This window comes from Peromyscus californicus, unplaced genomic scaffold, assembly GCF_007827085.1.
Source record: "Peromyscus californicus insignis strain IS unplaced genomic scaffold, ASM782708v3 Scaffold_8__1_contigs__length_139910024, whole genome shotgun sequence".
Classification (NCBI taxonomy): Eukaryota; Metazoa; Chordata; class Mammalia; order Rodentia; family Cricetidae; genus Peromyscus; species Peromyscus californicus.
Genome location: NW_026294606.1, coordinates 41004650 through 41030951, shown reverse-complemented (window position 1 = coordinate 41030951; position 26302 = coordinate 41004650). Strand labels below are relative to the sequence as shown.

At 43.7% G+C, this 26302-nt stretch overlaps 6 non-coding genes across 6 annotated transcripts; 2 read left to right on the top strand and 4 right to left on the bottom strand.

Annotated features, from left to right (window-relative positions):
* Nucleotides 1–7122: 7122 nt before the first annotated feature.
* Trnav-aac (transfer RNA valine (anticodon AAC)) lies at nucleotides 7123–7195 on the bottom strand. Its single transcript has one exon. It is a non-coding gene; the product is annotated as a tRNA-Val (tRNA).
* Nucleotides 7196–13423: 6228 nt separating this feature from the next.
* Nucleotides 13424–13496, bottom strand: Trnar-acg (transfer RNA arginine (anticodon ACG)). Its single transcript has one exon. It is a non-coding gene; the product is annotated as a tRNA-Arg (tRNA).
* Nucleotides 13497–14615: 1119 nt separating this feature from the next.
* On the bottom strand, nucleotides 14616–14697 carry Trnas-cga (transfer RNA serine (anticodon CGA)). The gene has a single exon. It is a non-coding gene; the product is annotated as a tRNA-Ser (tRNA).
* A 5191-nt stretch (nucleotides 14698–19888) lies between these two features.
* On the top strand, nucleotides 19889–19961 carry Trnav-cac (transfer RNA valine (anticodon CAC)). The gene has a single exon. It is a non-coding gene; the product is annotated as a tRNA-Val (tRNA).
* Nucleotides 19962–24260: 4299 nt separating this feature from the next.
* Trnai-aau (transfer RNA isoleucine (anticodon AAU)) lies at nucleotides 24261–24334 on the top strand. Its single transcript has one exon. It is a non-coding gene; the product is annotated as a tRNA-Ile (tRNA).
* Nucleotides 24335–25177: 843 nt separating this feature from the next.
* On the bottom strand, nucleotides 25178–25251 carry Trnat-agu (transfer RNA threonine (anticodon AGU)). The gene has a single exon. It is a non-coding gene; the product is annotated as a tRNA-Thr (tRNA).
* Between the last annotated feature and the right edge of the window lie 1051 nt (nucleotides 25252–26302).

Genomic DNA, 26302 nt, shown 5'->3' with positions numbered 1-26302 from the left:
CGGTTTAGGCTTAACAGGTTTTTGAGGACCACGAGTATGGGGGGTTTTATTATGAGTGGGAGAACCTGCCTCGAGGGCAAGATTCTTAAGTTCTTTATCTAGATCTCTCAATTCCTTTAAAAGTTCAAGATGCTCTCGGCGGGTTTGAAGGATGGGTCCGCCAAAGCGGGAAGGTGGGGAGACATAGGGAGCAGACATTATATTAGGAGGGGCCGTCGGGGCCTTTTGGGGTGGTTGAAATGGGCCCAGAGATTTTTAGTTTAGAGGGGAGTTTTGAGAGGGGCCCAATCGGGATTGTGATAGCAGGCCGCCTCCTCCTCCAGGGAAGCCTCCTCGGCAGGGTCCAGAGGAAGGTCGGAGTTAAGGTTTTTGAGAAAGGGATAAAGCCGGAGAGAGGTAGGCTCCTTAGGGCTCTTATTTTCGGGCGAGGTTAGAGCCCCCTCCTCCATAGACCGAACGAAGGTCGTGGTCGGAAGGGCAGGCTGAAGGGGACGGGAGACCTCTCTCAGGACTTTTTCACCCGTGTCAATGACTTCTTGTATGTCAGGAGAATGTCTATGGACCTTGAGTATATCATTAATAAGGTTCCAATAGGAGAAGGTGGTGACAGGGACCTTTTCCGGCCCCAAAACTTTAAAATAGTCATTTAGACAGTCCCCAACTCGTAACCATCTTTTTTCATCTATAGTTCCCTCCTGGGGGAACCAAGGACATGTGTCCATTATGTAATCAAAAAAGGCTTTTAAGTCCTTTCTCTTAACCCTAGCTCCCCGTGTCTTGAGGGCCTCTTTTAGGCCAGAAATGAATAAATCTTGTGAGAAGTTGCCTGTCCTATGGCTTGTCACTTCTTACCTGCATTGTTGCCACTTTTCTCTTCTCTGAAGTGGGCGCCAATCAAGGAGATCCAACTACCTCACCAACCGGTTGGTCTTTCCTCCTGGAGAAGACGTTCCGGGTCCTTCTTGTGGGGGTTGAGCCCGACCAGCAGGGCTTCAACGGAAGCACGACCACCTGAAGGATGGAATGAAAAGGACAGGAGACACAAAGCAAGACAGACAGCAAGACAGGGTTCTGATCGAGCTGCAAAATTTTATTTTTTCACGAGGGCTTATATAGTTCTTGAAGGGTGGGGGAAGGCAGGAAATCGTTATTCTAACTACGTCAGGCTTGTGCAGCTGCAGGATGTCTGTGCAGGATGTTGGCAGGACGAGAAGGTTAGTGGTCAGGGTCCCTTGTTTGGTTGCTAAGCTACCTCATCACGAGATGTCCTAACTAGATATTTACTGAAGAACTGACAGTTCTTACGAAACGCTGGTTCTCTGAGGCAACCATGGTCGCAAGGTCAAGTTCCTTGTGGACAACTGAGGGGACAGAATGGTCCGGGCCCTGGCAGTTCTAGAAATAAAGAACAGAAAGGACTAAATGAAGTGGGGGCTAGGGGCAAGGTAGAGGAAGGAGAATGTGGATGTACAACTACCCTTAGAGAATGACATACGAAGAAAGTCGGCTACTGTATGAGTCATCATCCTGCTCCTCTTTTTTCTCCTGCTCCTCTTTTTCTTTTTCTCTTTTTGGGTTTTGTGAGACAGGGTTTCTTTGTATAACAGCCCTGGCTGTCTTGGAACTTGCTTTGTAGACCAAGGTAGCCTTGAACTCATGGAGATCTGCCTCCCTCTGCCTCTCGAGTGCCAGGATTAAGGGCATGCACTACAACACCCAGCTTTGTATGAGTGTTCTTAATTATATACATATACACATACACAAATATATAAATTAAAGACATTTAAAAGGAGATTCAGGGTGTTCGAATGACTTTGGCCTCCACAGGCACCTAACTCATGTGCACATGCACACACACACATATATACATAATTAAAATATATCAAAATAAATCATAAATAAAATAAATTCTTTAAAATAAAATAAATTCTTTAAAAAGTAAAACAAATAAAATGTTTTTGTCCTGCATTTAATTTTTCACAATGATTGTATCAAATTTTTCAGAATTTACAATCTGCTCAATAAATTCAAGATGATGTAATAGTTTATTTTTATATAGATAAAATAAGTTTATATTATACATTTATGTAAGAGAAAGCCTAACTTACAAGACAATCAGGAGAATGTACAGCATACTTGTTATTTCCATTATGGAATGGAATCAAGGACTAAGACCGGAGCTGTATACACTATAAATCCACAAATGCTGGGAGCAGAGTCTGGAAAAGACAACGGAATGAGGAGTCAACACGAAAAACTTTTCACTGGGACCCGTTGGCTGGAGTCAGAACCAGTACTGCATCACACAGTTCCAGGACAAGACAAAGAAAGTGGAGCTGGGAAGGGACCACATGTGAGGTCAACACTAGGTAGATCCCTGGTAATATTTACACACAAACCAAATAGTTTCTGTTTCTTAGAAATGTACACAAAAAGAAGATTTGATCATTACTTTATGAATCTGTCTGCAAGACTGACATCAGAACTAGAAGCTCTCTCAGAATCAGATTACATTCAGTAGCAGAATGTAAGTTACCACTACTGTCCCTCTCTTCCCTCACAGTAGGGTCCCCTTTTCAGACTCCAATGGCTGCAAATGAGACTGTCTTAAACTCCTTCAATGACATCGGAATGAAACACACGGCAAACTCTGCAAGTCTGTCCCCACTTTCTTTTCATGTCAGTCTTCAAAGACCTGTTTTGTTCTTTTAACCAGGAACAATATACAGCTTCCAGAAACAATCCTAGAGGCTGGGTTGAGGGTGGGGTGGACACCAGACATCTGGAGAGTCCTGATTACTTCAACCCGGTCATCTTCACAAAGTGGAGCATTTTTGATCCACAAAGGCTAAGGAACAGGTGGTGGTGGGGACAGGATAAGAGGCTACTGGGCCAGAGGTTCTCCAGGCACTGAATGAGCTGACTCTCCACACACGGAAAAAGCTGCCAAGTTGGAGTGTTTTCGTTTTAAAATTCCTGATGGGAAACAGGAAATTCCTGAAAGGAGTACATTAAAACAACAACCAAAGAACAAAAAAAAGCAGTGGAAATGAGGAAGGAGAGAGGGAGAGGGACAGAGTTTTCAACATTTCTGAAGGTTGTAGCGATGAATTACGAAAATGAGAGCCCTGGGACAGTTTATCCTGCTGTCCTGCCGGGGAGCGGGGTGGGGCCTTAGCTGGCCCGCACCAAGGGATTCTTCCCGACTGGTGCTCTTCAGGTTGCGGAGCAGTGGTCCGGGACCCCACACAATCCCGGGAGAAGGCGGAGGGCACACTGCTGGGGCCTGGAGCAGAGACGGCACAGGTAGGGGAAGTTGGTCTGCTATTGTACACTCTTCTCGCTTTCCCCAGGGAACCGACTGGGTTTGGTAGACGGTGCTAGCTTAGCAAGATTCCCCACCAGAGTCATGAGAATCACCCCCTCTCCGCTGCGGCTCCAGGGCACGATGTCTTACTATTGTTTTTTTCTTTATGTATGCTACTGGATATATTTCTTTGTCTAGGACTCGGGTCCAAGATGCCTTCTCTCCTTGGTGCGATTGTAAAGAGCAAAAAGTGAAAGGTCTCCTGGTGTGGTTCTCACACCTTCGGTCCATTGTACTTTGATAAAAGGTTTGTCTGCGGCTCACTGGACCCTTGGTTGCTCTTGATAGCCCTCCACTTCGGTTGGTGTCATCATTTATTTCCTACCGCTCACATATGCACACACACACACACACACCCCACAAGCATGCCAGAACCATTTTTCACCCTTTTAAAAGTATCAGCAATTATAGTTCAAGGAAGAGCAATTATTGTTCGAGCTTAGAATAAAAATAGTTATGAAAAGTGTGTATGAAGACTACAATTTTTTTTCAAAATTAGGGAGAACGATATTTGAAGCTTAAGGGCTCAACTCAGTTAAGGGTAAAATGACTAAGCTCAGTTCTGCATCGTTTGCTTGAATTTTCTTTCTACTGAAAACAGCCTTCGAAACCAAAGCAAAGTAAGGCATCCTCAGTGCTCAGGCCGAGCTCGCCACCCACGCTCCTTCCCAAATAACAGCCACCAAAACAAAACAAAACAAAAAGCAACAACGACCGCAGCAACAAAAGGCTGGCGGGGGGCGAGGGGGGACGGGGAGGCGTCTGTCTTAGAAGCAGAACAGCTGGTGGAGTCGGGAGACTGCCGACTCCGGCAGCTCCTCTGCAGCTCGCGTCCTTTGGAGCGCATCAGCCTGTGTGCACAGAATGAGGGCTCAGGACACGGCTCTGACAGTTCTGTCCTCCAAAGCCGCTACTGTCCTGAAGCAGAACCGCTCTTCTGGAGCCGGAGGGGAAGAGCCCTCGCGCGGCAGGAAGCAGGCGGGATGGGGAAGCATCTCAGGAAGTCTGAGAAGCAGGTCTCAGAGCTGTTACCCCACGCCTGCTCTCTCCATATTCCCGCTCCTCTACACTGCACCCCAGACAAAGCCAGCTGATTCCTGTTCAGAATAATCTTCTGGAAAGAAGAAAACATCAGAAATCCTGTTTACAAGACACCCAGAGGATCTTCGTGATCCCCTTCAGGAAGACCAGAAGACCAGAGAATCCGCAGAAATCAGGCTGCACATCTTTTGCTTTACCCTCATTTATTGAATTAAAGGACTGAGCCACCTACCATGAAAGTGTGGGCACTCTGGAATCCAGAGACAATGATCAGGACCGCACAGGCTTATACTTCAGGCAAGAGAAAGGAGCCAGATAGTGAAGTATAATAAAATCGTGAAGTGAAGCCTCGTGTGGTGGTTCATTCTGGAGGCTGAGGCAGGAGAATAGCTACGAGTTCACTGCCAGTGTGGGCTACAGAGAGTATACGACTGGGTCTCAAAATAAAATAAAATAAAGTGTTTTTTTAAAAACCACTGTGAAATGGAGCAGCAGACACACAAGCCCTGGTGGCCTCCCGATGCCGAGGAACCGCTGGGTTCTCTCCTCCCACAACTCGCTTTATGCCTTAAGCGCCTGCAACCTGCTTCTTCCTGATCCTTCTCTAGACCTCCGGATTCTGGGATGGGAAGGGGAAGCGTCTCTGGTGGATGTTGGAACAGGCGAGTTTAAGAGGCATTTCCTCCAGGATAGGAGAAGTTCCTTTTTGCTGAAACCGCTCTTATCTCTCTAAACTTAGCCCTGTTCTGTGGAGAGAGGAGACACAGGAAGACTCGTAAAAGCAATGCTTCCTGGCGGCAGTCAAGAGACTATCTGAATGAAAATCTTTTGGCAAAGGAAGAAGCGTTTTCTTTAAAAGCACGAACATGAATATTTATTTGTTCTTATAGAATTTTTTTAAAAAGTTGAGTCTTCATGTGGTTGGCTAGAATGTGGCGCTAAGAACGTTAAGGTTGCAGCTCCATCCCCTGCACAGGCCAGAGGTAGTGTCTACATACCTTTTCTGTCCTATAAAAATCTCCGTGGAGCTATTCCACACCCAGGCGCACAGTGCAAATAAAGGTCTAAAGCTGCAATGAAATGGTGTGTCTTTTCTTAATTCTCTGCCTGAACACCTACTCATTTTATCATTGACCCCCTTCCCTTCCCTTTTCTTTCCCTTCCCCCTCCCCTTCCCTCCCTCCCCCCTTTTGCACCTTCTCCCCTTTCTTTCCTCTTCCTCTGTCCTGTTTCCCTTTTCCACTACCAATTGACTTCCACGATAATTTCTGTTCATGATGATGCCCCTGCCCCATCCCCAGGACACTGAACAGTTCTGAAGACAGAGTAAAACATTCAGTAAACATTTGTGAAAAGATTGACCATGGGTGTGTTTTTAAAAATCCTGTTTGGACACATTGGTGGAGGTCAGAGGAAAGCTGTCCAGAACCTGCCCTCCCTCTCCTTCCCCCATGCAGGACCTGGGGCTTGATTTAGGTCTTCAGGCTTGGCAGCAGGTGCCTTTACCTGTTGACATTTCGCTGGCCCTTTGGGTATTTATTTTTAAAACATTCTTGTTTTGATTTGAAATGTATTTATGTTTTGCTTGCCTGTGTATCTGTGCACTACTAGCCAGGTGCCTGCCCAGGCCAGAAAAGGGTATCAGCTCCTTTGGAACTGGAGCTCCAGCCATTTGTAAGCTTTCATGTAGGTACTGGGAATCAACCTGTTGGCCTCTGGAACTACTCCTAACTGCTGAAGCATCTCTCCAGCCCCTTGAATGCATTTTTAAACATCAGAAATTTTTCTGCTGCTGTTGTTACATCTAGTAAAACACATATGTAAAGGAACCAACACTTTAAAGGTTACCATTTACTGCATAACATTGAGGATATACCACATCATAGAACACACAGAATTGCAGGTAAGGGCAACAAATGACAAAGATAATGCCTGAATAAAACAAAACTTAGACTTCTCATATTTGACAAAGGGCATTTGTCACTGTTTAATCATCCCTAACTAAAGGTATTTAACACATCTTGTTTTCATTATTTTCTCTGAGCAAAATATTCCCCACAGTGGGGCATCCTGGCCTGTGCCTGTACTTCCCTTAGTTGAGAGGTAAACACAGATCTGTAAGTTTCAGGCCAGCCAGAGTTACACAGTGAGACCCTATCTCAAAAAACCAAAACCAAAACCAAATAAACAAAAACCCAAACAAACAAGCAAAACACCCAACCAGCTTAGTGAAAAGTATGAACTCATAAATAAAAACCTAACTGTTCATTACAATAACGTGATTTTCTTTATTTTAAAAAATTTCTTTAACATTGATTTTTAAAAATCGTGTGTGTGTCTGCGTGTGAGTGCAGGAGCTATGTGACCTGGGTTCTGAGAATTAAACTCTCAACAAATGCTCTTAACTGCTGAGCCATCTCTCCATCACTAATTATTTTTAAAGGAAAAACACTTTTTAAAGTTAGTGATGTTGATACAGTATCGCTACAGAAACTGTCTCAAAAACAGTATCCCTAAAAATAAAAAAACCAACCAAACCAAAACAACAACAAAAGAGCCAAAGCAGAAATGGCCCTGAAGAAGAAAGTCCGAAACAATTGGCTTGAGTCTGCACTGTTACATCTCTGCTTCCGTTTCTGTGAATGACTATCCTTCTTCGGGCCAGTAGCTAAAATGCGGCTGCTTTGACAATTCTGTCGAAAAGGCAAAATAACTGTTTCCGCCCGGTTTCGAACCGGGGACCTTTCGCGTGTTAGGCGAATGTGATAACCACTACACTACGGAAACGCCCTGTGCTGACTTGTTACTTTTCTCAATTAGATAAAAACGGATCCTACTATCTGGGCCATGGTGGCACACACCTTTAATCCCAGAATTTGGCAGACAGAGGTAAATGGATCTCTGAGTTGGAGGCCAGCCTTGTCTACACAGTGAGTTCCAGGACAGCCAGGGATACAGAGAAACCCTGTCTCAAAAAACCAATAACAACAAACAAACAAACCCCAAATAACCAACCAAGCAACAAAGATCCTACTGTCTTCATACTTTTGATTCTTAAATTCAATAGTGGCAAAGCCCAAAGACTAACCGCGGTACAGGTGAGGGCCCTGTACAACTGCAACTCCTTCCACGCAAGCTCCGGGCAGAGAAATCTCAGGTGGACTCTTGGGAAATTTTATTTAAAGGAATTTCCTTATGTTTTGCAATGCTCCTTTCTCGGTTTGAGTGAGCCTCTCTTATCTTCCTGTCCTTAGGCTAAAACGCCATGCTGAATTTTCATCCTATCACTTTCAGAAATTGGTCAGTGAGACACTTTCTTGAGGATGGACAGAAAGACCAAGTTATTTATTGTTCGCAAGAGGATGTAAGATAAATGATTCGGGTGTGTCTGAGTAGCTTCAAGTCAGGACAGGAAAGCTTTATTCAGTATAAGTAATTATCAATGAACAAATATTTGTGCTCTGATAATAAATGTGTGTACACACACACACACACACACACACACACAATTTTTGTCACCTATTTGTTCCCCAGTGATGAACAATCACACAGTAAAGCAGAGCTAAACCTAACTATAATGATGGCAAACTGAGCAGAGCCTTGGCTTTGTCTGCACGTCACATTGCAGTCCATAGAACACAAGTGTTGAAAAGCGTAAACACACAAAGACCAAAAGATGAGACGGTAAAAGCAGTAAAATTGTGGAGCTCAGAGAATGGTAATAAGGTGAAATCTTACCACAAGAAGTTGTTTTTGAACTTTCTAAGGTTTACATGTGCTGTTATGTGTACTGTATTACTTTTCACGGTTGCATAATATTTCTCACTCTTTAGCTATTTACTATCCAGCCATGGCACTAAGGCTGAATCCAAACTTTGAAGGATCAATATTAATACTGCTATTAATATCTACCTATATGTGACACTGTATCTTTGAATATTGGGTGTGAAAGTCATTCCAAACTACGAGAAGAATCTCTAGATAACTGGACAGAAGGAACTTTCTTTTTGAGACAGGGTATCATGTAGTCAACGCTGGCCTTGAACTCTTGATCCTTCTATTTCATTGCTTGGATTGCAGGTGGGCACCACCACTGGGTATGGGTATTCTAAACTTGATTATAAAGTTTTGGAGTGCTTTCCTGAGTGATTGTATCAGTGTAGCTCCCACCAGCAGATATGAGAGTTGTTACAGCTTCATGCCTATTATTACTCACATATTCAAGTTTCTAATTCCAAAACTGTTCATGTACATGTATGTATATATATTTTTATTAATTTTGATATGTATGGGTATTTAAATTCTAAAAACTTTATTTTTGGTTATATGAGTGTATGAGTTATATGTGTATATGTGAGTGCAGTACCCATGGGAGGCCAGAAGAGGGCACTGTACACTCTGGACCTGGAGTTACTGGTGCTTGTGAGTCACCCAACATGGGTGCTGGAAATCAAACCCGGATCCTTTGCAAGAGCAGCAAGCACTCTTAAATCACTGACGCGTCTCTCAAGCCCAATATGTACTTAAACTCTTTAGGTAAGCATTTAAAAAAGTTAAAATCCACAAATAACTGTACTGTATAGTGCAAGAACCACAATAGAAGAACAATCTCTTGTAAAGCCCTCTTCTGTGTATCAAGGTGGGTGGGACTCATCTTTGATGTTGTGCTTCTCTATACAGCAGTCCTGATCAGCTCAGATCCCAGCCCTGACCGGCTTGGATTTCACTCAATGCACAGAGGCCAGAGTCTCTCAGGCCTTCTCTTTGCTTGTGGGCACTGAACACCTGGGAGTTCAGAGGCAGAACCCTGAAATGAATGTACCAATGAGCTGACTGATACATTCATTACTTACTGAAGAAGGTATATTTGTGAACCCAGCAAGCTCTAGGAATTCCCCTGCAAAAGCTGAATTTTCTACATTAATGATGTTAAGTAGGGAGAATTCTGTTTGTCTCTTCGATTCTGTGTGGGGCAGCTGACATAACCCTTTTTGTTTATTGTACTGGGGGTCAAACACTGGGCCTCGTGCATGGTAGACAAAAGCTCTACCACTAATTCCCTGTCTCCCCCCTCCCACATCCTAGCTCTTTCCTCTGATAACCAAAACAACAGAGAGGCATTTATTTTTGTGGCCCTCAATATTTTCTGAAGTATATAACTTTTATTATGAACTTTACCTTATGATTTTTTTAATCTCTCATCCTAGAAATCTTTACAGGCTTTTGACACAATCCTTCAGACACCCAGCCTGAGACTTGCTGTAATGAGCTCTTTATCCATCACCTCAGTTTTTGTTGGCCAGTGTCCTGCTGATGTGGTGGGTTACGTGCATGTGGCTTGTGACCAGTACATGGTTGGTACTCAGGAAGATGCTTCATTTGAAAGCAGTTACAGCTTTTCTTTGAAACACATCCCTGTTAATAGCGTTGCCACGGAGTCCAGCTCCACAGGTGTACCCTGGCATTCTTCAAACTTAGTCCTTGCAGAGTGTGCCTAGAGAGTACTCGCCCTTCATTGCAGACAGGAAGCAGTCAGTGGGCTTGGGTAGTGACAAGCAACTAACTCATGAGCCTGTGTGCGACCCTCCACCTCCACCTCATCATGACTCCACTTACTTTTCTAGACACAGAATCTTTTCTTACATTCTGTGTTTATCTCTTTTTAATTTTAAAAATCATAATCTTCAGTTACTGCGATGTCACACAATCAGGGATGGTTTGCCTCTAACACTAGGGTAACATGTGGCACAATTTAGTGACTAAATCGTATTAGTCGGATATGAGGTTTTTCTTTTTTACTTTTTAAGCAGCACTACAAGGCTTTGTTTCTTTTGCACATGCTCTTAAATCTAACTCTAGATTTCATAGATGAAACATCATAACCATTCAGGCTAGATATTATAATCTGGTATGGTTTAATAGACAGCAGTTTTTCTATCATTGAGGTGACCGAGTGTTTAAGGTGTTGGGTTTAATAACCAATAGATATGTCTATGGGTTTGAGCCCTACTTCTGGCATAGCCTTACTAAAACCTTGAGCTTATCTTCCATCCTGAGGAAAAGATTTTTTTTTATGTAAAACTCCAGTTTTTGAGTGTTTTCTCTCACCTCTCAGACAAGCAGTATCAAGCAGGTATTTGAATAAACGTGAAATGTGCTTTTAGGTTTCGGCGATGGGGGATGGGCACTCTAAGTCTGCTTTAGCTGAAAGCTAAAGAAGCTTGGCTCTGCAGACAGTTTACTGCATTATAGAAACCATGTTCAGTGCTGAGGCAGCTCCATCAGGGTTAAGCTTCTCAGTGATCCTGTAGGACTGCTGACAGAGGAACTCCTCCCCAGAGCAGACTGCCAGGAGAACAGTCTTCACAGAAGAGTTCATCCAGCACGTTTAGGAAAGCATCAATCAACATGGAGTTTTCAGTTTGCTTAAATGAGTAGGAGGCCATCCAATTATCAAAGAGAATTAAGAAAAAGAAAAAAATGGGGGGTGAGGGTGGGTCGGCAAATGTCCTTGGGCTGGTTATGGTTTCAGAAGGAAAAGATGTAATGGGAGCGAGCATCGCTGTGTGTGATGGTACTGTCCTGGGCCTGGTGGCTGTAGCAGTCACTGTTTGACTCCTGTTGTTTTTAGGATCTGTTCCTGTCCTTCTCCACAATGTGTGGGTTCTTAATGTCCTGTTGTCACCTTTACATTACAAGTTTAAGGACAAACTGCTCAGTTGTTTCGGAAAGCCACACACAGACAGTGAGTGAGTGTTTGCATTCCTCTACATCCTTACCAACAGCTGCCGTTTTTTTGGCTATCTTGAATATTCAGGCATCTTAGTGGCTTTAATGTGCATCTCCCTAAAGATTTAAGTATCTTTTCTTGTGCTTATTTAGTACTTGTATGTATACTTTTGTGTGTGCTAAAATATTTGCTCATTTTTCTTTTTCTTTTTTGAGACAGGGCCTGGGATGGTCTTGAACTCCAGATCCTCTTTCCTAGGCTCTCATTGGCTGGAATTACAGGCTAGTATCACCGTGCCCAGCAAGGGTGATATTTTTTTTTTTTTTTTTTTTTTTTTTTTTTTTTTGGTTTATTCGAGACAGGGTTTCTCTGTGTAGCTTTGCGCCTTTCCTGGGACTCACTTGGTAGTCCAGGCTGGCCTCGAACTCACAGAGATCCGCCTGCCTCTGCCTCCCGAGTGCTGGGATTAAAGGCGTGCGCCACCACCGCCCGGCTGCTAAGGGTGGTATTCTTATTACTGAGCTTGGAGAGATCTGTATATATTCTCCAAGCATCTCATTGATCAGACACGTGCTTTGCAAACTCCTCTTCTAACTGTAGACCATACCTGTTTGTTTTTCATAGAGGGCCTAATTCGTCATGTTTTTTGAGAGTCGTGCTAATCCATGTCAGAGGTTTTTCTTCTATTTTCAGCAAGAATGTGAAAACTTCTCTGAGTAGGTAATACTGTGAACTCTATAATTTCTTTCTTCTCCTCACTTAGATTCAGCAACTCATTATAAAATAGAGTTGTGTCTCCTTGGGAAGCTGCCCCTCCCCTCGCCTGGGGAGCTCATCTTTATTTTATGAGTATGGGTGAAAGCTGGGTCCCATTTCTGCCCGGATGCTTTTCCTTGGATTTCAGACTGTTTTGATTACCAGGAGACCTCAGCTCATATATGGTTCAAGAAGTGAAAATTATGTATCTCTCAGTTATCTGCACTCTTTAACCCAGGAGGGGCACGCTCCAGGTTTCAACACAGCCCTGCGCTGGATAGTGAAAACTGTGTGACTGGCTTCATGGTCAGTCAGTCTGGTAATTTTGCTGGATTTACAGGCAGTTTAGCCTGAAGAAAATGGACACACAGGAGGAGGCGATTAGAGAATTACCATGAAATATCCAAAGTGTCTTGAGGGAGACCAGAGTGACTACACGAAGCGACGCTACACACAAAGTACCCTCCCTGTGGAATCTGTGGGTGAGCGGCGGTTCTCCAACAAGAGAAAATCAGAGGCGCTCTCAAGTCGTCCATCTTAATTGAGCATGGATTAAGCACAGTCTGGGCGTCATGTAACTTCATTCTTTTAATTCTAGCACAGGCTGAAATTCAAACTATGCGATATGGATAAGCTTTCGGGAGGAGAATATGGTGCATACCTCAATTTAAATTTAATTTAACTAGTCTGTGTTCTTTCAGGGTTTCGCCTTGAGGTCCTTTACAAGCACCCCCTCCCTGTTGCATGTCCCAAGCCTCACGTCCAGGAAAACTTTAGAAGGCAGATCCACCTGTCCAGACACTGCCCTAAAGCTGCACTTCTGAGTCTTCCTACACCCCCTGGCTCTTAATTTTGTCTGGGATCGCTTTCAAATGTGAACAGTTTCTCAGACCGCTTTCTTGATTCAGTATCTGCCCCTTCTCTCGCGTCTCCGAGGTGCTCAGGGACCGAACAAGTTTAGCCAGCGACGGAGCCCGCCCAGGGCAGGGCGGGAGTGGTGGGGTGGTGTGATGAACCAATAAAACATTGGTCAATTTTTAGTTTTTTTTCCCCTGCTCCTGTGATTTTCAAAAATTAAGATGTAATTCATGCGCAATAAAGCTCAACCTTTTAAAGTGTTCAATTCAGTGATAATTCGTGTACTGAATTGTAACAGTCATTGCTACCTGACTTCAAATTCTTTCATTCTCCAGCCCCTGGCAACCGGTGTGATACGTCTTAACTCTAGATCTGGCGGTCTGGACATTTCATTTCAATAGCAACATGTAGTATGTGACGTCTGTGCTGGCTTCTTTTTCTCAACACGGTGCTTTCCTGTTTCACCCATTTGGTGATGTTTCAGAACTACAGTCCCTTCTGTTTTTTATAAACATCATATTGTCGGGTAGTGTAGGGCAAGACGAAAATCTAGTAAAAGCCAGATCAGGGCATTACAAGATTTAATCTGTTTCTGTTATGGATTTGAACAATTGAACAGGGAATTTCTCGTTTGAATTAAAAACAAGAACTTCTCGTTAAAAAGTATCGGACGAGCCAGCCAGGAGTCGAACCTAGAATCTTCTGATCCGTAGTCAGACGCGTTATCCATTGCGCCACTGGCCCGTCGTGACCTGGGGACTTCCACCATTTATTATTAGCTGTAGCATTAACTTCCACCATTTATTATTAGCTGTAGCATTAAATTAATGATACCCAGTGTCAAGTCGTGTAAATTCAACAAATGTTTGATTTGCATAATTTATAACCCTTAAAATGCTTTACATTTTTAAAGGAATTTCCTGCCCTGGACACCCCTTGCGTTATTCCGGTTCGTTTTTCCATTCTTGCGCGCCTCCTGGTTTCCATTAACTTAGTCAATTGGTTCCCCTGATATTAAACAACCCCTCCCCTCCAGCCTGTTTGATTGAATGAAAAAGTGAAAGGAAACCCTCTCTTTTCTCCCCTTCCTCCTCTTCTCCTCTTACTTTCAGATGTTTTGAAGCAGTATCATTCTGGCCTCAAACTGGCAATTCTCCTATCTCAGCCTCCTGGAGTTCTGGGGTTACAGGTGTACATCACAAAATTAAGTATCTTAAATTTTACAATCTCAATTCACTCAGCAATTTAGAAGCTCAGAGTTCAATTGAAAATTAAGCTGAGCCAGACATGGTGACACAGACCTTTAAATCCCAGCATTTCAGATTTAGCTAAGGAGTTATCTTAAAAATACAAAACAGAGTTTGGCTGAATATTCTTTAAGTATTCAATGTGAGCGAAAACACTTAATGCATTTGTAAGAAGGGGTGGATGAACGTTTCCTGGTGCAGCTAGGGGTCAGCCTGTACGTTGAGTTCTGGGCATTGTTGCTTGCTGTGTAGCATCCAAGCCTCTTAGTGCGTCGTCCCTTTAACTCATTTGCCTGGCAGATGAAATGTGTTCCTTAATTCTAGTCCATTTAGGTTCCCAACAGCGTTTTTTTTTTTTTGTTTTTTTTTTCTTTTTCTTTTTATTTTTTTTAATACCAGAGAACTGTTAAAATAACCATTGGCATTTCTTTTCTTGCTCTTGGAACTCTCTCTGTAGATCCTAGCATTTCTAATGTGTGCGCAGGCAGTTGTATCCCAATTTAAAAGCAACAAGAAAACAACCTACCTTTAAGCCCACATTTTAGAGTTTGTCCCAGGCGTAAACTGGGTTGCCCCGACTATATTGGATGAAAAGCTACACCGTAAAGCCCTCATACGCTGTGAGCAGGATTTGAACCTGCGCGGGAAGAACCCATTGGATTTCGAGTCCAACGCCTTAACCACTCGGCCATCACAGCTCATTAGTTACAGCTTCCTGGTAATTTCACTTACATACTACATAAATAATTAAAAAAAAAAAAAAAGATTCTGAAGGCAAAACACATACTCTGGGGGCATTGAGCACTGTAATTCTATCAAAGCCACACATTCCCGTTTTTTGGGCAGTTTCCTTTCAGCAATAATACTCAGAAGGGAGTCACTTGGTCAAACCCTAATCAGATCTTTTCCCCTGGCCGTACTCAATTTGACCCGATCCCTACAGGCTTTTAGGTCCTAAATTATAGGTTTTAAAGGAGAGCAATATTGTAGCATACCATAGTCTCACCCTTCTCCTTCCCCACTCCCAGTTTTCACAGATTATCGACTTTTTCTTCATAGATGTTGTAGGGAATAAAGTTTGAGTTAGTTGTATATATGCTTACAATCTTATTCAGTCATGCTCTCCCTATACAATTTGGGAAGCACTGTTCCCTAGGGGAACAGTTGGGCAAGATCTAGCCATACTCAAAATTCATGTGCCTCCTGAATCTAAAAGTGTACAAGATATATTTGCACACTCCACAGGCTTTGCTGCAGTCAAGCTCATTCTCTTCTGTATTATCTAGAACTACAGGATTGGGAAAAACATTAGCAATATGAGTCTTCTAAAATAATTATCTTGTTAATGTTAAACAATTCAGAATAATTTAAGCCGGTACTTTATGACAACACTCTCCCACACAAAAGCATAGTGAAGTATTCTGTATATTTAAGAGCTGGCTGTGGTTACACACTTGTAATTCTAGTTCTTGATAGACGGAGGCAGGAGGAGCATAAAATTCAGGCAGTCCTCTACTATGTAGTAAGTTTGAGGCCTTTAATGTATAATCCAAGTTGGGATCAAAGTGTATAGAGTACTACCATGGGAGGCACATTAGTGTTAGATTATACATGTATTTTTACAAACTATTACTCCAAGAGCTGGGCATGGTGGCTCACCCCTTTAATCCCAGTACTTGGGGGGCTGAGGCAAGTGGATCTCTGAGTTTTAGGAAAGTCTGGTCTACAGAGTGAGTTCCAGAACAGCCAGGGGTATACAGAGAAATTCTGTCTGGAAAAAAAATCTCTACAAGAATATTTAATTAACAAACAGCAGACATTAGATGGCCTTCAATGCCTTTGAAGATTTTTTTAGATTGAACTGACAGTTTCAGATTCTGTTTCACCTGCTTACTTGCTCAAAGTGTAACTTGGGGTGGGAACCTAAAGATCCATCTGCAGACAGAAGCATGTGTAAGATTAAAATGGTAAAGCTTACCCTATACAACTTTCTACTCGAGGTCAGTCCCCCCTGAGCATTAGTTAGGACAGGCTGCATGTTATTGTTATTAAAAAGTCTCTCCTTTCTTAAGCTCTGAGAGCTCGAGGTGAATCCTCACTGGGAGGAGTTGTTCAGTTATTTCGGTATAATCAGCTTGAGATGTCTAGCAGGATGTCACAAGTTGGGAGGCTTGCATGGCTGCAGGGGTGCAGCCTTCTGCCCATCAGAGACACTGGGCATGAGATGCAGAGGTGACGAGAAAAAAATACACAGATCTCTTTTTCCTGAGGGACAAAAGTTTCTCTTCTGTTTTATTCTTGTTTCTGTTGCTTGTTCTGCTCTATTCCTTTTCTGTTCTGTTCTTCTGCCCTAATGTTTCCCTTCTGTCTCTCCTGATGTCTTCCTTCCTTCTAGCTACTTCCTGATGTCTTCCTTCCACATCTTTCCTGATATTTCCTCCGCCCATGTCTTCATTTTTTTCCCTTATATCATATATAACCCAGCAGAATCTTTTAAGCATATGGAAATTACAATGTGGTTACATTCTATCTTTTAAGTGAATGATTACAATGAATACAAGTAAAAAAACAACATGTTTTCCATATCCCTTACATGATTAAACATTTAATGTATATTGGGTGAAAAACGAATTATCACCAAGAACCCACATACAGTTAAACAGTTATCTTTTAGACTTCTCACAGATCAGGAGCCTTTTAGTCATAACCATTTACATAGGCAGTAGTTTTTATAATCTCCAGAAAAACAGGTTACTAGTTTCACTTTTCATATTCTAAACTCCTGTCCTATTATCTTAACTTACCATCTAGTTCTTTGTTTTCTAGTTACATGAAAACAAAAACAAAACAAAAAAACTTTGTTTTAGCTATGATGCACACCCAAACCCATGAACACATTTCCCAACATCAGAAAGTACTTGAGCTAACTCCTGGGACTCAATTGTTTTTCGTAATCATTAAGCTAAGCCATAGTCTATACATCTCCTCAAGAGAAACTCCTAGGTCCTAGCTGTGTGACACTTCCTTGATCTTATTTTCTATCCTCTGCAGCCTCTGCTTTATCAGGGGTGGGGCAACACTTTAAACAGTACAGATTAAGAGGAAATCATCTTTATAATAATCACAGATAAAAATGTCCAGTAGAACGAGATATTTCCATGAGATAATCACACTACATTAAAGGCAGTGGGATGCCCCCACACCCATTCACACCATGCCAGATACCAGAGCAAAATGGCAGCAGCAGACATGTAAAGGCACAGCAGTAGCAAGAGACATTCTGGAGCCAGAGCCCTCAGGACCTTGCCTATCGGAGATTCACACATCACCCTTGCATGCTGATGGGCCAATCTCCTGAAGTCAATTGCCACCTGCTGCTCCTCTGACATGGGCACAGGCACATAGCAAAAATGTGTATTCCTAGAATTTGGGAGCCTAGAAGTTCAAGATCAAAGAGTTGCTAGGGTCAGTTTCTGGTAAGACATCTCTTCCCGCTTTCTTTCCATGTTCTAGTGAGATCTTTCCTCTGTGCATACAGAGAGGGAGATCTCCGATGTCTTTTCCTTGGTCCCATAAGGACACAGGTTGCACTGGATTACAGCCCCGTGTTGCGACCTCATGTGACTTCAATTATCCTCTAAAATTTCCATCTCTCAATGCTATCACACTGGAATGAATTCGGGCTTCAAAGGAACGAATCTCCAGGAAGATGCAGTCAGCCCACAGCGAGGTCCAGCTTGCCTTTAGTGGCCTAGTGCCCACATCTGGTCCTATCACTCTGATTTCTACTTGTCTCAATGGTTGTAGGGCTCACTATGATGTCACCACAGAGCATGAGGGCACCAGAGCTGTATTCAAGCATGTTTCTCACAGCCCTGGTGAATGGTCCTCTGGTGAAGCCGACCATTCTCAAGGAGGGCCTATATCTTATATAAATCTCATTTTAGCATTTAATCTCCCCAGCATGCAGCATTTTGCTCTGCAGTGTATCAAGGAAGAGCTGATATTTCAGTTTCATTTTGTTGATTTGTTCTGACTTAGAACCATCCCCATGCCCTTGATCTGAAGCACTGGATTGGGAGTCTCTGCCTAGCAAGTGAATGAGTTTGATCAGATGCAACATTTACAACCCTTTTCCCTTGGTCCCACACCTTTAAAATTCATTCTCTTTCACGTTTGTCAGAGTTCCATCAGTACACATCGTCAAATTTAACCTGGCATGGTGACCTGTAATCTCAGTAGCCAGGAGGCTGAGGGAAGGGGAAGAGGATTGGCACAAGTTGGAGACCAGCCTGGGCTGCAATGTGAGGCCTTGTCTCCAGTGAATGAATGAATGAATGAATGATGAAGAAAATCACACCATTCTTCTGGTATGTATCACACCTCCTCAAAGGTCACACTTTGGTTTTGCCCTCAAGGGTCAGTGACACATCCTGAGGAGTACCAGGAGAGTCTCAAAGGACAGCTCTCACAGACGGGACATTGCCCTGTCTCTCTGTAAGAGACACTAACATTCTTAGGCTGGGCAGAACAGCTTCTATCAGCTATCACTGAACTCAAAGCTGGAACTAGAGAATAATTTCAGTGAACTTGGTTCAGGAAGGTCATAGTTCCCACCTTTCAGCCTTACTTTAATACAAATAAAAAATTCCTAAATCTCTTCAAAACTTCAACCCAGACAAGCATCCCTTATCTACTGAAATTCCCTGGTTTTCATGTCTTACTCCTATCCATGCCTTGTAGGGGAGAAGAAATATCTTTACTCACTTACCACTAAACTCATGACTCAGGCCTGTAAAAGGGAGATAGACAATAGAAATATTATTAGTATTAAAACAAGATTTAAAGCAGGCAGTGGTGGTGCACACCTTTAATCCCAGCACTTGGGAGGCAAAGTCTGGCAGATAGGTCTCTGATTTCCAGGCCTGCCTGATCTCCAGAGAGAGTTCCAGGGTAGTCAGGGCTACACAGAGAAACCAAAACCCAACCAACTAAAAAAAACCCCACCAAGATTTAATGGACTGGATTAGGGGTACACATTTGTAATACCATCACTAAAATAAGTAAGGAAGTAAATAAATAAACAACATTTTAAGGACTGACAGTCCCAAAGAAACAGGCAAACCTATCACTTTAGGCTTAATGAAGACAGGGTAATTAGAGGAATGACCATAAGAACTATGATTAGATAAAAATGTATGATCTGATGATGATAAACTGGGGTGGGCACTTATCAAGGTCTGTACAGATTATTTTCTGTGTTCTTGCATTCTTTGATTTGGACGATAAAACAATATAAACCTGACACGTTGACATCGTGATTTTACGAAGGCACCATAAGAAGACACTTGTTTCCTTGAGGGCAAAAATCATGCCTTTCCGTGCCTGCATTCTGTTGTAGATGGTGTCGTTCTTTCAGGGTTTCGCTTGTTTCTCCGAATTTTCCAGAAAACTGGTACAAGTGGGTACGTCAAGTGGATTACCTGCAAAGGAAATATCACTTAGAGTTGCACGCAGGGCTGATGGCCTCTGCCCCTCTCCTGGGATCAGAGTGCGAACTTCAGATTCCCCAAGTCATTTTCTGTCTCCAAGAATGAGTGTCCAGATGCGTTGAACGTAGGGAATTAAGCTGTGTAGACAGCGTTCATAGTCTGGACATTCTCTTTTGCAGAATGTGTCCTTAGCTTTGCTCTTTCGCTCGAAGTCTGAAAAGTTGGAAGAGTTTTATGCGTTATTATTTATAATTTATAAATATGAGAGAGGGAAAGAATCCGACGGCCTCTTAAAAGTGATCATTTCTGATAGTGTCCATAGCGAATGCCCAAGCCTGGGATAGAAACTGTGTCCGTTACACATGGGTGTGGCACAAGAAAGAAGTGGTAACGTGTTGTTTCCGTAGTGTAGTGGTTATCACGTTCGCCTCACACGCGAAAGGTCCCCGGTTCGAAACCGGGCGGAAACAGTTGTTTTTGGTTTTGTCTCTCTCCCCCTCCCCCCCTCTGCCCCAACCATTTGTTTGAAAATAGATCCTCCAAGGAGTTGGGTCTGCTGTGCTGAGTGCTCAGCTCTCCGAGAGATGCTCTCCAGCCGGCTCGGGGGTGCCCTCTGCAGCTGGGCGGCGGACTAAGGTGGAAGGCCACACTTCCACATAGGATTCTCTGGGCCCCGGGTTTTGCTCCTCACAGGGAGGAGCACTGTGGGCCGAGTCTGTGAGTGGGAGCTGGACAGGAGGTCCTGCAGTGATGGTGGGACGGGATACCAGGCCCAAACTAACAAACGTGATCACACAGCACCAAATACAGAACACAGAATCTTAACAGGCACTAGTTTTTCAACATGAAAGGAAGAAAAAAAGGTGTTTGAAATTATTCTATTTGCTGTCCAGTTACATAAATGCTATTGTTCAACACAAACAGGACTACTCGTATAAAAATGACATAGTAATTAATGTAAAACTAATTGAACATAGGAGAATACAGAAAATTTTCAATTTTTCTGTCTTCCTCTAAGGTTTTTTGTTTGTTTGTTTGTTTTGAAACAGGGGCTCACTATGTGGCCTTGGATGTCCTGGAACTCACTGTGCAGACCAGGCACCCATCTGCCTCTGGAGTATTGGGATTAAAGGCGTGTACCATCATGCCCAGGTTTTTTGCTTTTCTTTTCTTTTCTCTTTCTTTTTTAATAACATTATTCTTTATTGATTCTTTGGGAATTTCACATCAAGCACCCCAATCCCTCCCACCTCCTAATTCCTCATATCTACCCCTCACCCCTGCAGTATCCCCCCCCCCCCCCCCCCGCCCCCCCCGGAAAAAACCAAACCAAACCAAACCAACCAAACAAACAAACAAAAATCCCACCTTGTTCCTCCGATTCCAACACCTCTTCGTTCACCCTAGTGACATTGGGTGCTGTGGTGTGTCATGCAGTATAAACACTTGTCCAATTAGACCACTCACAAAGTGTTCGCTGCAATGAGTCATTGGTCTGGTTCAAGGCCTCTGGCACACCATCATCGTTTTTGTTTTTCAGACAAATTTCACACTGTAGCTCAGGATGACATGGAACTTCCTAAGTAGTTCCGTCTATCCCCAAATACAAAAGGATCCTCCTGCTTCAGCCTTCTGATTACTGGGATTCAAGGTGTGATCACTATGCCCCGCCAAGAAATTATTTTAATTTTATTAAATTTTGTAGATTATATTATTCTTAAGATACACAATGCACAATTTTTTAAAAAATGCTAACAAATACAACAGAACAATAACCTGACTACTGCATTTAATAAAAATAACACTGACATTTGTCTCATGATGCAGTAAAAACATTTATTTTGAACTAGCTGTTTCTTTTCCCATAATAATTTCCCTCAAATTGCACACAGGAATTAAGACAATGTTCCCTCCTTTTATGGTTCAGGGGAATCAAAACCACAGCCTCCCTCATATTAGGGAAACAGCCTTCTTGGGAGACATATCCTCAGCCTCCTAAATGTCGTGGCAAACACAATCAGCTCTGCCCTTACCATGCCGTCTTAGGGTTTCCATTGCTGCAACAGAACACCGTGACCAAAGAGCAAGCTGGGAGGAGAGGGTTTATTTGGCTTAGACTTCCAGATCACAGTCCACCATTGCAGGAAGTCAGAACAGGAACTCAAGCAGGGCTGGAACCTGGAAGCAGAAGCTGATGCAGAGGCCCTGGAGGGGTGCTGCTTATTGGCTTACATCCCATGGCTTGCTCAGCCTGCTTTCTTATAGAACCCAGGACCACCAGCCTAGGGATGGCACCACCCACCATGGGCTGGGCCCTCCCCCACTGATCACTAATTGAGAAAATGCCTTTGAGCTGGATCTCAAGGAGGCATTTCCTCAACTGAGGCTCCTTCTCTCTAATGACTCTAGCTGTGTCAAGTTGACACACAAAACTAGCCAGTCAGTACACAAGCCTGTATCATCCCGACTCATGATAACCATTTAGTGTGATGAAACTATGGGAGGTCCTAAGTGTCCTTGACCTTGCCTAGAAACTGTCTGTAGAACAAAATCATGTGCCAGCTGTGCTTGTTAATTTTATGTATCACCTTAACGGGGTTGTGGTGTTCAGATACTTAGTAAAGAATCATTCTAGATGTTTCTGCTGGGGTGAGTTTTGGATGGGGCACATTTAAATTGGTGGACTTTTAGTAAAGAATATGTGTGTGGGCATCACAAAATCAATGGCAGGGATGAGCATCAGGGTGGCTGGATTCTGGGCAATCGCATCCTTCCAGCAATTTTCTTTGGACTAAATGCAACTGTTAGCTGAGTCTGTAGCCTGCCAGCATCCTTCATCAGAATTTGGATTTGCCAAATCTTGTTTAAAATATCACTGAATGACAGTTTTAAAACTACGATGTTGGGATCAGAATGGCTCTGACCCCCCTAAGATCGCCCCCTCCTCCCCTGTTCTGAGTGCGCTGAGGTCAGGCTGTTCTGCGGATGTTTTGCTGTTTGGTTTATCTCGTGGTTTGGCAGCTGTGGCTTGAAGCCTGGGGCATGCTGACCATTCCTTGACCCTGGGTGCTTGATAAACAATTTTGTTTGTTCCTCCTGAGAGGGTGTATAAGATGGGGAAGAAAGAATAAAGCGAGTCCTGATGCTTGCAACTTGACTGGTGTGTGCTGTGTTCATCCCGACTTCCCTCGCCAGGTTTTGGGCCCAATTGCTGTGCAGGCACGGCACTACGATGAGCAGGACATGTACATGGACCATTGAAAGAGGGTCTTGCTGTGTGGGAGAGTGTGTTCAACTCTGTATATAGCATAGGTCAGTGGGAATGTGGTGAGGAGCAGTATGAGGTTAATGGGGCTAGTGGATAGTGTGGAGTTAGTGGACAAACACCATAGTAAAGATTTTTCTCGCTAAACGGACTTCATATGCTTCTTGCTGGTGAGAGAAGAGGGAGAGCCAGCGTTCTGCAGGGGAGAGAGGAAGATAAGGAACTCCAGCAGATACTGACCGTAACAGTTTGAGGACACTGGCACTCTCTCAATGAACTGACTTTGTAGACTTTTTTATTGGAAGTGAATTTTACAAGGAAGTACAGAAATGGGCCTGGAGAAGGTTCAGGAGTTTGATTGCAGTGTGGCCAAAGAATCTTTGCTAATCTCCACAAGCACGTGAGCCAGTTCCTTAAAACAAATGTCTTTCCGTGTATGTGCACATCCCATTGTTCTGTTTCTCTGGAGAACTCTAATCGAACCACTATTACTTTAAAGTATTCGGCTCCTTAAAAACACACAGAGAGTCTCGGCCATGTCAGCAGCATGCTGTCTTTCATTTGTGATAACCAGGTTTGTGATCCCAGCACTCAGGAGGCAGGCCACATAGCAAGTTCAAGGCCAGCCTAGGACACAGGAGACTTTCAAAACAAATCAAAACACAAACCAGAACAAAGAAACTAAAAACACAAAGCAAACAAAAACCCCAAACAACAAAAACTCCAAACTAACCAAACAAATAAAACCAGAGTTCACAAGTTTCATTTTAAACTGGTGAGTAAACAAAACTTCCTTGAGACCGGTCGCTCAGGATCTCGAGTTAATTCGTTAAAACTACCTTTGTTTGCTGTGAATAAGGCAACAAATGAAATGTTTATATTTACACAAGTTCGGAAACGTACCAGCTGACAATAAAGTCGCAGAACCTAGCTGAAAAGTGCCGGTCGATGCGTCACCAAAGTTGCCGTGGATCTGAGGCATGTCTCCGTGTTGTGCTCTTTCCCGAGCTCATCCTACGGAAGACAAAGTCAAAACAGAGACGCCGCCGTTGTCGGTAACCGGTGCCCGGGGTTGTTGGCGATCTTGCGTTGCTACGGGCACGCTTTGTTTGGGCAAACAGTGGCGGGCGCCACCGGGCGTCGTCGTGCGGTACTGCAGCTAGAGGCTGATTTCCGCCGGCCGGGTCGCAGGTCCCGGGGACGGTGGCGGAGGTGCAGCGCCGGGCCTCGAGACCCCGAGACGGGCTGGGAAGCGCGCGACCCCCAGGCTCCGAGGAGCCAGACTCTCGGAGGTTTTCCAGGTCAGAACCCGCAGTTGGAGAGAGTCTGTTTCCCTCGGAGAAGCAGAGCTGTGTTTGTGCAGGCACCAAGGGTGGCGGCTTGTCGTTTCCGCTTCTCTTTCTTTTTAAGGAACAGCAACACGAAACGCCCATTCTCTGAAAAGACCCAGGACGGTAATTACGTATCATTAAGTATACCTAAGAAAGAGCGCTGCTCAGGCGGCGGCCGGTTAGCTCAGTTGGTTAGAGCGTGGTGCTAATAACGCCAAGGTCGCGGGTTCGATCCCCGTACGGGCCAGCTACCAAGCATTTTCTTAAATTGATCACTGCCTTCAGCCAAATCCAAACTCTCACGAACTGTGGTAAATCCTGATACATCACAATAGCTTCATCTTGAAACTGGTAGTGATTCCCGACCCAAACGCCAGCCCAGAATACCGCGTGTATGTGTTTTTTGGTGAGACTTTGAGGTAGTCACTGCCTTAAGTCACTGGCCAAGGCTCTGAGGAAGCACCAAAAACAAAACGGTGTAGATGAAAAACAATATGGTTGTATTTATTTATATTTCAAACAGGAAAGATCTGATGTGATTTCATAAGAATGAAGACAATAAACTCGGTGTGGATGGTGGGGCAAGCTGTTATCCCAGCTCTGGGGAATTTAAGTCAGGAGAATCAGGAACCAGGAAGAATGATGACGTTAAGGAAGTTTTCCTGTGGCATACCAAATAATAAAGCCAACCCCAAATTCTTAAGGTTCTTAAAAAAACAGAATGGTCAGGGTATAAATTTCAGCATAACTATTTTCCTTGTTTTCAAAAGTGAAAATGAGTCCTACTCCAAACCAAATGGCATGACTTATTCCTTGTTTGGTACTGGTAACCACAGCACGTCATTTGACTGCAAACGTTGGCTGGCACAGGCTGAGAGAGCCCACGTGAATTCCCACAGCAGAACTTGAAATCTCTACGCAACATAAGAACGTGTATACACATCCCTTTTAACATCAGCGAAGCCTTCCCCTCCTCCCACTGTGTGTCAGGAGGCATGCACCCTCTAGAGTGTGACCGTCCATAAATGTCATGAAGCATTTTCAACATAGTTAGAGGTGGTGCGTTACGGAAAGTACAAAAACACGACGAAGGCCCCGCTGGGATTCGAACCCAGGATCTCCTGTTTACTAGACAGGTGCTTTGACCAGCTAAGCCACAGGGCCTCCTTTGAGCCCCTCCTCAATTATAGGTATACATAAGGCTTATGTGAAATACCCGTGTTTACTTCACTTTGCACCAAAGAAAACATATGTATGTTTCAAACTTCAGACAAAAAGAGAAATTCCAGCATTTAAGAAGCATTTTAGTAAAATGTAAGGTTTAAAATTGATTTCAAATCGAAATGTTTGAAAATTTTATTTCATGGTGACTTGCGCCCCCTAGAGAGAATATTGGGTATTTCGGTACATTTTAGCAATTGCCTCATTTTCTCCACTGGGCTTCAGTCCTTACTTTTCCAGGTATTGGAGATGAAACAATGGACAAAACAACACAAATTTATTTCACTCTAAAGTCTGCATTTTACAAGGAGATTAAAAGGCAAGTTTTAAAAAGCCCAGGTAGACAGAAGCAAATAAAGCAAAACCCATTAAACAAACATGGGATGTGCTAGCCTGCCAATTTACTGTACCCGAGAAAACTCATCGTGCCCCATTCTCTCCTTTTCCTTTCTTTCTTTTTTTGAGATACAGTCTCAACGGGTAGCCTTGACTAGCCTGGAACTTACGTAGATCAGGCTGACCTCAAACTCAGGGGTCTGTCTGCCCAAGTCCTAGAACTAAAGGTGTGGGCCACTGTGACTGCTCTTCCTACTTATTCAGGCGGAAGAAAGCCGGCCCCGATGAAGACTTTGGCAGAGATCCAGGCAGCCAGCTCCCACGTACTCTGCTCTGAGACACCCCGCCCCTACCCCTGTCTTTCAAAGCTACCCTGGCCTCCTCAAGGGGCTGCTGCTGGAAGCTCTCACAGTCTTGTTTGGCCCTTTGCCCCGTGAGGTTGAAACAGACTAATTCCCTGTCCTCCAGATTATAAACTAAACGGAGGATATGGAGACATGCATAAAGACGTGAGGTGCAATGTGACAACTTCTTCAGAATGCTGCCAGGGTCTATAACCTGGACATGGTGATGGGCCTCAGAGCAGACAAAAGACCCCTCAGTGGGGGTTCCATGTCGATTTGATGTGTGTGGAAAGGCAAACTTAGAGGAAGGCAGC